This window comes from Vanellus vanellus (genome assembly GCF_965231255.1).
Source record: "Vanellus vanellus genome assembly, chromosome: 1".
Lineage (NCBI taxonomy): Eukaryota > Metazoa > Chordata > Aves > Charadriiformes > Charadriidae > Vanellus > Vanellus vanellus.
In genome coordinates this window covers 112656176-112669530 of record NC_138905.1, presented here as the reverse complement: position 1 = coordinate 112669530, position 13355 = coordinate 112656176, and positions in this window count along the sequence as shown.

Here is a 13355-nt window from a genome sequence, read left to right as displayed (position 1 = left end):
GGTTAACAATATCTAGCAGTCAGGATCACTGTTCTTTGTGAGTTTTCTGTAGAGTAAAATGCCTGCAGATTCCTAAAAAAATTTACAGGACTTTATAATTTGTCAGGATGCTAGAGAGATGGGATTCATATTTCATGGAAAACATAGCATCGTAGAATCATAGAATTGTCTAGGTTGGAAGAGACCCTTGGGATCATCGAGTCCAACCATCTACCCTACTCTACAAAGTTCTCCCCTACACCATATCCCCCAACACCATATCTAAACGTCTCTTAAACACATCCAGGGATGGGGACTCAACCACCTCCCTGGGCAGTCTATTCCAATGCCTGACCACTCTTTCTGTGAAAAATTCTTTCCTAATTTTCAGTCTAAACCTGCCCTGTTGGAGCTTGAAGCCATTCCCTCTTGTTCTGTCATTAATTACCTGTGAGAAGAGACCAGCACCAACCTCTCTACAGTGTCCTTTCAAATAGTTGTAGAGAGTGATGAGGTCTCCCCTCAGCCTCCTCCTCCTCAAACTAAACAGCCCCAGCTCCTTCAACCGCTCTTCATATGATTCGTCTGCTAGGCCCTTCACCAGCTTCATTGCCCTCCTCTGCACTCGCTCCAGCACCTCGATATCTCTCTTGTATTGAGGTGCCCAAAACTGGACACAATACTCAAGGTGTGGCCTCACCAGTGCTGAGTACAGGGGCACAATCACCTCCCTACTTCTGCTGGCCACGCTATTTCTAATACAAGCCAGGATGCCATTGGCTTTCTTGGCCACCTGGGCACACTACCGGCTCATATTCAGCCGCTTGTCAATTAGAACCCCCAGGTCTCTTTCTGCCAGGCAGCTTTCCAGCCACACTTCCCCAAGGCTGTAGCGCTGCATGGGGTTATTGTTGCCCAAGTGCAGGACCTGGCACTTGCCCTTGTTGAAACTCATACTGCTGATGTTGGCCCAATGATCCAATCTATCTAAGTCTCTCTGTAGAGCTTCCCTATCCTCCTGGAAATCAACACTCCTGCTTAACTTGGTGTCATCTGCAAACTTGCTGATGATACACCCTATGTCCTTATCAAGATCATCAATAAAGACATTGAACAGAAATGGTCCCAACACTGAGTCCTGAGGCACACCACTTGTGACCGGCCGCCAGCTGGATTTAAATCCATTGAGCACCACTCTTTGGGACCTTCCAGTTAGTCAGTGCTTGATCCAGCGGATCGTATGCTCATCCAGGCCGTGTGAAGCCAGTTTTTCCACGAGAAACATGGTATCTTTAAGACAATCTGCTTGTCTAAAACTCTTCCTTACCCTCTGTTATTTTTTTCCCCACTCTTCAATAGTCTCAGAATTTATAAGGAAATGTGATAAACCAGAAAAATACAAAATTTCTCTGCATTGCTGGAGAGATGAAGGTCCTTACTTTGATTTCATTTACATTTCTGTGATTTTCCCATTTACTACCAGATTGATGCATGAGTAGTTCTAGATATATGCTTAAACTTAGCAGGAACACAATCAAATGATGAGGATTTTCTCTAGGCCTTGTTTGGAGAGAAGAGGGAATGAAAAAGCTATGCCACCCCAAATAATTATTACTAAAGGCTGATACTACCACCTTGTGTCTGTAGGTCTAAAAAATTTTAACCATATGTTGACACCACACATTGCTCAAGTACTTTGAGTATTAAAAATACTTTCACATACCTAAGTAAATTTTCTGAGAAGATAATTTATATCTTGTACCATTTTTATATACATAACTTTTGAAAGGGACAAATATGTGAATGTCTAAAAGCAAAATAATTCACTTGTCTGTAACATTGAGTCTCAGGATCCCATAGAGATAGCAAAATACTAGTAGCACTGCGGCTTTAAGCCAAAAGAAATCCAGACACTTTTTGACAAAAGAGAGGAAGAGGAAAAGTGTTGGTTACTAAGCATCCATTGTCACATATGAAATACCTGCAAGTACTCACTTGCCTAATAAGCAGGTTTGGCTGGTAAATTGTTAGCAATGTGGTTCCTCAGCTCTCAGAGGAATATTTTGGGGTTAATCCTGCTTCCAGGGAGATGCTGAGGACAAACAATCTTTGTCCAATAGGTCTTCCTGAGCTTTTGCTTTTGTTTTAAGTATTTCTCCTTTGCTTTTGTTACTTTAGACACCAGAACAAAACCAGAAAGGATAAATCTGATGAAATAAGTTATATACACTGAAATTCAGGTTTCTTTCAGATACTGGTTGTGTATCATGTCCTGCTCATAACGAGACATACTGTCAGGAGCATTGTTCCCAAGTAACGAATGGTTAGCTAATGCACTACCTTTAAAACAGCCTTATAACCCTTAGCTAATTTAAAGAATATGAGGTTAAAATATTTTACTTATTTGACTATTTTACTTATAAGAAAGTAAATTACTTGGGATCTGAAATAGGCTAGCACTTGAATTTCTGCTGAATGAGTGAACATCATCTTTTCAAGATACTAAACATAAGAAATAAAAAAAAAAATAATTATTCTTACTATAACAATATTAAGGACTGCAACACAAACCCTGTCCTTGCTCCAGCAGCAAAATGACACTTCTGTTACAGCAACAAAATACCGTGGATGACCTACGCTTGCAATCAGAAAATGTGAAACCGTTTGCAAGTAGTTCCTCAGAAGGAACTACTCGTTCTTTCCTCTATTCCATCACAAATCTCTCTCCCTTTTTCTGAGCAAGAAAAACATTTATTTTTGGAAGGATTTATATATGTTTTATGAATTATGTCCTGCTACACCAGCCTGGGTGAGACTTCAGCATTTCCTCAAGTAGATTCTCACATCAGTCTCTTCCCAGAGTTGGCCGTGTGGGTCAGATACAGGTAGGTGAAAGAAATGTAAGAATAGAGCTGGTTGGGAGTTATGAGAGAGTGAAAAACTCAGTGTCAGACCTGCTGTTTCTGTACTAGACCAGGGCCATAGGGAATGCAGGCAGACTGTTTTATCCCAAGGACTGCACTGGCATCCAAATGAATAAAGAACAAGGAGAGTATAAAATACCTCTTGCCATATTATCCTGCATCTAGCCATGCAACACATCTTATTGGAACACCAAATATTAACCTACCTAATTAATTTGAGCATTACCTGTTTTAGACAGGAGAAAAAAGTGCCCCTGAAAACTGGAACTGATCCAGAAATAACTGACTCCATTATGGATTTCTTGCAACTAGTTCTTCTGCAACATCTGTAATTTTAAGCCAGCATTTCTGTTCCTGAGTATGAACTTGCACACCAGAGAAACTGCGATTGTTCCATTATGGTTTGAAACTATGTTTTAATAAAAATACCAAAATACACTTATTTTACAAAATCTCTTCCCAGTACCACTAATATAATTATCAGCTGCTTCACAACCTCACAAAACAGGTAAAAGTCGGTTAGACTAAGTAAGCAAAGATATCCCTGAGCTGATTTCAACAGTCTGTAAACTGAGAGTTGGCTAGCAAGAGGTGAAGCTCAGCCATGAGTCAGCCATGTCCAGAATCAGAATAAACCATCTCTTGAATCTGGCATTCTGTGAAGTTCTTAAAAGAATGTCAAGATTTTTAATAGTTTTTCTTATCTTTCATTTCCAATTTTGATTAAATACTCTACATTGTATAAAGAATAACTCTCAATTAAATGTGCTTTTAAAATCTGTTTACTGATTTTGGAAGGCTAGTTCCCTGGCTACTTTGTAGTTTTTTACAACCTCCTGACAGACTCTATCTTACACGTACAAATACCTGTTGATCTTGAGAGTAGTATACAAGAATCTATTTTAATTATCCCTTACCTATGCCTATTTGCAGACCATTTTATGCATCCAAAATGCATCTTCCCATGCAGGCATAAAACAACTTTTTGAAAGCATTTTAATAATTTATGGTTTAGCTTCTTTTATTTTAGCAATCTGAAAATATAGATTTTTATTCTTTGCCTTCCATTAAGAGTTAGTAATTAGGAGAAACCATTGTATTCCATTCACAATTTCTTACTTGAATATACAGTAGCACAACATTAAACTGGAGTAGTTTCTCAGAAACTGAAAGTTTCTTAATGAATTCTCCAAGGGTTATGGCAGTATAAAGAAAAAGAACAGTTATACCATGGTTATCTTTAAAATTTGGTACTTCTCTGTTGTATTTTTGTTATTTGTTATTTCTTTTTCTAACTAGAGGACTTTGAAAAACAGGGAACTATGGTAGAGGGTTTTTACTTGTAAGGAACTTTGGGTGGAAGGTTGTTAAAAAATTGTAAAAATCCTTCCCTTGAGAAATTTTCTGCAAGAGAAGCTGCTGAGTAGGGAAAGGGAAGACTAGTCAACCAGAAGACTTAGAAAATCAATGACAGAAGAATGAATTTAGCAAAACACTTCTGAATAACCTCATAGAAATATCATAAGGGTTATGCATAGAGTAAAAGAAATGCTGGCATTCAGAAGACAAAGAAAATATCCATCCAAAAGAGCAGAGAAGCACATGCAGGTCACCTCACCAAGGCAGACAGAACTCCTTCACTAAAGGAAACAGTTTTTCTTAAGAGAAATATTTAGCCTGATACAAGATATCAAGATGTGGCACATCAATCAGGGAAGAAAGCAGGAAAAGCAGCCGCCAAAGCCATCAGAGACTTCTGTTTCATATCCTGTGCTGGATATTAACATAAGAGGATTCCAGAAACTTTTTAAGACTGAACTGTCTCCTTGCTAAGAAGTTAGTTTACATGGACACTCTAAAAGCAAACTATGGTTTTAATCTATAAATATTGGCGGACCTTGTCATTGTAGCCAATGCAGAGGTCAGTGACGCATGTCAATTATACATGTACTAATGAGGATATGATTAATATATCAACTTTTTTTGAGCCTGAAAGTAAGTGTGCTGAAGTGGTGTAGCTAACAACAGTGTGTTAGCATTAAACATTACTGTGATGGTATAGCCAGAAAAAAATTTTACATTAGTATGTGAGCAATGCAATCAACACAGTGGGGAGGAGGATAGTTACAACTCCAAGGCACCCAAGTAACAAAGTTGCCAGATAGAGGAAAAGGGTGAAAATAGGCAAGGCATCCTGCTAAAAGCACTAGAAAGATGTTTGGCAAGATGGAAGAAAGCAAGATAAGCAGTACGGGGAGCAGAGGAGATCCCCCTTTTTTGGGGTGAGGAGGGCAGTAATATAAAGGCATCAAAGCAGAAAATTGCAAGACAAAACCATTTTGCCTGACTTCTTTTACTGAGGAGTAATGAAGCCTGATCTCCTTGACCTTGATGACAAGAAACAAGTGAGGACCCCAGACATCAGTGCTGACTGTACAGCATCATCCCCATGATACGCACAGCCATTTTTGTTTGATCATTCAAACATTTAGAAACTGATTGTCAAATACAAACAGTTCTATAAAGGTAGTGATGATGACATGTAAGAATTAAACACTAGCAAGAAGAATGCTTTTAATAAATTAATTTAGTAAAGTTGAGTTTTATAGTTTAAAACTGTCCTGTCCATCACAGTAATCTCTGACAGAAGGACAGGTAGACAGACAGACAGGAAGAAAGATAAATTGAGTTGTAACATCATGACTCTTCAAAAACATTCTTTAATGTGTTAATCCCCATTAGATCCAACAAAATGCTACAAACTGAAGAAAATTTCAGGTTGGATAACAAGAGATGATCCTTATTAGTACAGTAATTAATATAATATTAAAAATAAAATTTAAATCAAAATCCTTCCTTATTCACATATAAAACTTTGGTTGTACATCTCCAAAGTCCTAAGCCTACAGTTTCAAATAAAATCTCCAGGAAAGCTAGTAATGATATCTACAAAGCATAAGCAATCATTTCACAGAAATTTCTTTTGTCCTTTTGGCAATTTTGTGCAGCAAGCTTGAAAAATAATTCAACCTCAGCAGAATTCATTCATGATACAGGAATACCCTGTGATATTGTATCTGAACATTATGATTTCTATAGGCAATGGTAAAGAAAAGACCAGGTAGTTCCGGAAGCTCAAGTCTTGCTGCCAAACCATATTTCATAGAGTCATAGAATGGTTTAAGTTGGAAGGGACCTTAAAGCTCATCTAGTTCCAAGCCCCCTGCCATGGGCAAGGGGCACGTCCCACTAGACCAGGTTGCTCAAAGCCCCATCCAGCCCGGCCTTGAACACCTCCAGGGATGGGGCTTCAATGACTTCCCTGGGCAACTTGTTCCAGTGTCTCACCACCCTCACAATAAAGAATTTCTTCCTAATATCTAGTCTAAATCTATCCTCTTCCAGTTGGAAGCCATTACTCTCCTATGAGAAGAGGCTGAGAGAGTTGGGGCTGTTCAGCCTGGAGAAGAGAAGGCTCTGGGAAGATCTTATTGTGGCCTTCCAGTACCTAAAGAGGGCCCGCAGGAGAGCTGGGGAAGGACTTTTTACTAGGGCATGTAGCGATAGGATAAGGGGGAATAGGTTTAAACTAGAAGAGGGCAGGTTCAGATTGAATATTAGGAAGACGTTTTTCACTTTGAGGGTGGTAAGGCACTGGAACAGGTTGCCCAGAGAGGTTGTTGAGGCCCCATCCCTAGAGGTCTTTAAGGCCAGGCTGGATGTGGCCTTGGGCAACCTGGTTTAGTGGGAGGTGTCCCTGCCTATGGCAGGGGGGTTGGAACTCGATGAGCTTCAAGGTCCCTTCCAACCTAAACCATTCTATGATTCTATAATTCTATGATAAATCACAGTATGTCTGTAATTGCAGGTCCAGCATGTGTTGCTTATATCCTCACTAAACAATACATGCAAGAAATCAATAGGTTAGTGAATGGAACACAAAGTCAGACAGCACAAGCACTCCATTGCTACATCTTTAAATGTGAATGCTTTGCTGAAAAGTCTAGCACATCTTCCCTTTTCAAAGGAAATTCCATTTGCTCATACACTCATATAACTTACTGACCATTCAAACATTGTTTTTTCAGACATTGAAACAATGCCATCACGAAAACATAAAGTAAAAACAAAAATAAAGTGAGCTTTAAAATACAATCTAATCATCTTGGTGGTTTTTTTTGTTTTGTTTTGTTGTTTGTTTTTTTGTTTTTTTTTTTTTTTGCTGGCTATAAGTTGTCTAAAAAGGCATATGGGTTGATAAACTCTGAAGAATTATGTAGAGGAGAGTTATACATCCTGAAGTGACTGACCAGGCTCTAAAGCTTCCCTACAACTCAAGAATTTTGTGAAATTTGGTCTTAGAATAGTTAGAAGACTGTTTAGAAGATTTATTCAACACAAATAACTTCTCTTTGAAATGTGACAAGTGAAACAATATGTATGATATGGAAAGACAGTAAATGCAGGCAATAAATCTCAAGATTCAAACTATAATCACAGTAGGTATTTTAATGCAGCAGATTCATACCTCCAAAATTGAATGTCTATCTTTATTTAAGTTTGATGAAAACTAAACATAACCTGAAACACTTTAATATAAAAATAACAATATTTAGATGCAGGCAGAACTTTTCAACATTTTTTCTTTCAATATTTAACAGGAATAGAAAAGTTAGGTGGCACTTCTCAGGCGAAGTATGGCTGGGCAAAAACATTTCAAAATGCCTGTTTTCTCAGTATTCACATTATTTACAAAAGCAGTGAACAAGCTAGGGATGTAAAACACTTAAAAAAGAAAAAAAAAGTCATTATCAAAAGAAAACATCTCCAAACATCAGTCTCCCAAACAAAAAAAAATATTCGAGTTTTCAGGAGTATTAGGTGTATGGTTAAGTTGCCTAATCATCACTGAATTTTTTTTTAAACTGTACCATTTTTTTTTCAAAAATTGACACCTAAGCCTTTTACACCTCAAAACTTTTCACTTATTTCTCTATTTTAAAAGACTTTCACAGTTCTGTCTAACCTTTTTCTTTTCTGATATCTGTGCTTTGTTTATCCGACTCTGGTGCTGCAATTCTGTCTTTCAGTAATAACTGGTTGAAACAAAAGAATATTTAAAAATTTGGAGCTACTTCCTGAAACAGTTTAAATTCAGTTCTGCAGGAAATCATGAAGGTCTCTTGATAAATTTTACTAATCCACATCATTGCACTAAGGTTATTTTTTTTTTTACACATAGTGATACAAGAATGTTGCAACTATTTTCATAGCCTAAGTTTTGATCAAAAATTCTAAAGAATGACTTCTAAAGAACAGTTTGTCTTTCAGTCAGCTGCTTTGTCCTTTCCTCTCTTTTTTACACCCTCTTTTCTCCTACTATTAATTATTTCTGTCACAAACAGTAGGTCATGAGGTAGACACAAACTACAAGAAGTTTAAAGTATTGATGATACACTGATTAAGCAGAGGAGACGTGTTCATCAAAAAATCAACTAGAAGTGGACTGACACTGGTATGCTATTTATTAGCTTTTTCAATTCCCACATTTCTTTGATTTTGCTCTAATATTTCGTCTTCCCTCTTCATAATCTTCAAGGTGGAACTTAAACAAATACCACACTTTCATGACAATTCTGCTTACATCAAATAGTTGCTTGAAAGCTTGTTATTTTTTAAAACAAATTTTCCTAGGCCCAGGTCCTAGGTCATCAAGATTACTTGTCAAGAATTTACCACACAGACAGAAAATAGCCAGGAAATGGAGAGTTAAGCTAGACTGCCACCTTGTCATCTGAAGATCCTTTATGCAAATGTGCAATACTTGAGCTCCCAACTCATGTGTAATCACACATACGCATTTCTACCTAGACAATGTTTAAATTTACATCTATGCCTTACAATTTATTTCGCTGAAGCTGTCTGCAGATTAGTTAATTTTCTAATGCTGGTAGTAATTCCGTATCTCATTGACATTTCCTGTGTTATGCTACATACAACCAATCAATGCTATTTCTGCTGAGTGGCAGAGAAAAGAGCTCTATGATTACCATATGCTGCTTGATTTCCTACCCATTTAATTAATTCTGAGTACTTTCTGATTGAATTTTCATAAACTGTATCTTGTTTCTATGTGTATTAGACTTCTTTTGTGTGGGCAGTAATCACTAGTGATACACAGGTTGCAGAGAGCACTTTAAACAAACAAGTATACGGTGGGTTGTACATGTTCTGTTTCTGTGGGCATCATACATAGATCTACCCATCACTTCAGTAACAAGACAATAAGCTGTTATTTACCATCTGAAGTCTCACATATCTCGCTATTGGAAAAAAATAGTTTGTGTATATGACATAACTACTGTGTTTTGATTTCTACTTTCTCAAAGCTGCTAAAGAAGAAACTGTTGATAAGGGAAGTAGGGTCAGAAATAGACATGAACCAGGGAAGATGGAAGGGCAAGGAGAAATTTAGGGCAGTTATTAGGCTGGGCAAGTTTTTCTTCCAAGGTGGCTTTTATGTGAATAGCATAGTTAGGAGACATTGCTCCTCAGTATTTGAGTTATGGCTATGTAATTCTTTCCAGATTACGTTGGCGAGCACAATATAATGTTTTCAGGAAAATCAAAGATCGTCTTCATTAGAACCCTGAATTATGCTGATCAGAATTATAAAAAAGGAAAGGCTTTAAGTGTGATCCTTAATCATACCTACTTTTACAAGGGGTGGCTTATTACATTTATAGTTGTTTTTTCCTAGTCTAGTGCTACCCACATACATCACTATGGCAATCTAGTTGTACGGTTTTTTGTGTATGATATAATGAGCCTTCTAGAAGCAATGTCATAGATCTCTATTATAGCTATATCTGTGCAGACAATTGCAGACATATCAGAGCTTGCTCTTCCCAGACTCACTTGGGAATCACTCAGCCACTTCAGCACAGTCTTCAGCTCTGGCTGGTAAATCCCCTTGGAAATCCCTCCAGCTGAAAAGAATGGAAGGATTTCTTTGTGCTTCCTATTTACAACACTCCCATGGTTTTTCATCACTGTATTAAAATAAGCTTTTCTAATTGGATCTCTTCCAGGTTATGTGTACAGTTTATCAATATCTTCTTTGACAGGAAGAAGTTCCAGATACTTTGGTGAAACCAGACTAAGACTGACTTTGAGATTTAAACTTGCAAACATTGTCAATAGAGCCTGAAAGACTTGACAGTATTAAGGTGTCTTCTGTAAAATTTTTAACAATGATGGGTCATAGTACTTTTTCTGAAGATGTTATTACAATTTCAAATCATAACACCACAAGTACATTTTGCTATTTGAAACACTTCTGTCTCACTGTAGGGCCAATACGTTTCCAGATAAACAATCATTCTAACACTTGTCTCTGTATGTTGTCTGGCTACAGAAATGTGCTATGTGTTTGGTTTTTTTTTTTACTCATTTTAAATTTGTGCATTTGGAATTTTTATTGGGGTTTTTATTTATTTATTTGTCTATGATAAGCTTTCTATGTTTTGGGTATATTTTCTTAAAGATGAAAAACTTTTATCATCAGTTCTGTGCCAGAATCTTTTGAATTAATGAACCTACCCAGTTCCCTATTCCCAGAAGTTTAGAATGGTCCTAACTTATGTTAGGATTTTCTCCTTCTTCCAAAGTTGCATATTTAAGCCTAAGAGAATAATCAATGGATACCTATAAGATTTTTATCTCCTACACAAGCAGCTCAAAGACATTTAAGAGTGGCATGATACAGGCCACATTTCTTCCTTTGTGCAATACAGGTTACACAGAGGTTCTCCGAGAGCTTTGAGAATCAAACCTTTGCCTACAGACAGGATGTAAATAATAACACTTAGTTCCTAATTTGTTGGCTCTGAGCTTGATGCAAGAGTTCTGGTTGTATTTATAAAGGAGATATGTTATCCAAGAAGCTTTCAGAGGGAGTGGGATTAAAAAGAAATGCACATCAGTGAGATAACTTGTAAATATAAATAACTTGTAGGATTACGGAATGAGTAGGGAATATGGCTTGGAAACATTATTTTTAAAAATTTAGTTGTTTTTTAAAGCTTGTGAATAGCAACACTATTAGGACTTTTAGATTATTTGACAACAGTAGCTACTAAGAAAGAGTAAATATTTTCAATGTCTCTAAAACTTATTTTCATTTTATTTTCATTTTATTAACTTATATTTTCATCTTCTGCTCGCAGGAAAACACATGTATGTCCCAACTGGGATAAAGACTGTTCTTTTCTTTGACAGAATTTTTTTCATCAAAATTTTAACAGATATCTTTATCCTCTACTTGACAGGAAAAAGGAGGGAAATAAACAATTTTTAAAACACCCCTATGACTTCTGAAATTTTCAGTTGTGAAAAGAATAAATATATGGCAGTATTTTAATTTTCCCATTATTTTCTGGTTATAATATAGTCTGAGTCCTTGTTGTATGAGTTATTTCTCTTTTCATAGATTTCATTTACTATTGTCCTTCATGCCTGTTTCACTGAACATCCTTCCCGTTTATTTAGGAAAAACCCTCTTTCCTTGCACTGTACAGACCAGTACTTTTATTTTCTCCTAACATACTGTAATACTGGCACATTTTGTAATGGTATACATTTTCTTTATAAGCCAGCTCATTTTCTATTCTTTATCAGCTGTTATTTCTGGCTTTCCAACCTATCTAACCCTTATGTAAATCAGTCCTACTGCCAAAAGTCTTTTTTAATTAAATGGTACTTCTATAGCTTAACTCAAGGGCAACAGGCAAATAATATTCACAGTCATTTATTGACTGAGGAAGAAAAGAATGAAGAAGAAAACTCCTATAAATATTTATTGGACACCAGCTTTTTTTAACAGCTCTATTTTGAGCCAATCATTGGGAATGCCACAGATCTGACACTAATCTAATAGTTGGCAAATTATTTAAACAGTAAAAATCTATTGCAGTAGGTTGTGCTAAACAGTGATGACAGAGAAACTTTCTTTTCAGCAGTAAAAAAATGGGACACCATTTTGTCTTCATGTTACAGAGACCATTCATTTCTTTTGGTAAGTTCACGTTCAGGAAACAAACAAACAAAAAAAAACCCAAACAACCAAAACCCCAACCACCTAAATTTCTAAAAATAAACATAAAGTAAAGGCCTAGATTACTTCCTTCAGTGTGAAAAGCTAAGAAAAAGCAGAGAGCACCATCCTCCAACTCAGCTGTGTCAGCATTTTGTAGGCCTTGCCCTATTCCAGACTGCAGGCACTAATCAAAGATCAGTTTGGATAAAAAAAAATCTACAGAAGACCTAAGAGTTAGGTCTTGAATATATAGAGAGGTGTATGTTCTCAGGCCTATTAGCACACTTTTAGCCTTGACTGTCCCTGCCCACAGCCCCTCCTGGGGCTCCCCCCACCTGCCCATGGCTCAGAACCCCATGTCAGCCCTCTGGAGCCATCAGCCTCAGCCTCAGTGTCCTAGCCGCAGCAGGGGCAGTCTTCAGCTCCCCACAGCCCTGCACAGCTGAGTCCACACATGGACCCACATCTTTGTCTGGCTTCGTCCCATCCCCACTCCCAAGAAGGTGCCTAATGCCTGGGTCTGGGGCTGCCCCAGTGCCCCCTGGCTGCCCTGGTCCTGGCTGGGACACTGGAATGATCCCTGGCTGCCAGACTGTCCCCAACACGCCCATGAGGAACCCCCAGTGCACCAGCCCACAGGTAGCTGCCAGCCTTCACAGTGACCTAACATATGTTTACGTAACTGCAGAAATCAGAACAATCTTTCCATACTTGGCTAATCCTACCCCTGAAATGTCTTGCTCTGGATCCTATAAGAACATAGTGCTTGTTTGAATTTGTAAAAGTGAATCTGTAAATTTTGGCAGGATGGCCAACTGGGACATCGCGATCCTAGAAACTGCAACCTTCATGCGATATGATGCAGTGTAAATATCACTCTTTCTAGAATTTCCTCCACATTTCTGACTGACAGCATATCCCTTCTTGACAGATTGCAGGACATATAAACATGGCTTAATGTGTGATAGTTGCATTAACGTTGAAACTCAGTGTGCAAAATCTTTGCCAGTGAGGAAAGTCACTCATTTGGCCAGTAATGTCGCCGCACTCAGACACCTGGAAAGACTTGGAGTGGGGATGTTTTGCACCTACCTCACTCAGCAGAGTGAATACTTCAACCACCACCACCACCACACACAACACTGTCCCTAAGATCCATGTGGATGGGTGTCTTTGCCACACACTATATTTTGCTCAATGAATGAAATTTGGCTCAGACGGGAAATCCAGCTCCAAATCCTGGTTTCTCTCTGGCCCTGGCCACACAACTTTGGGCCTCTTAGCTAAGGGACCAGTAGGAAATTAAACCTCACTGTGTGCACAAGGCAAAGTGGCACTTATACCTTTCACACATA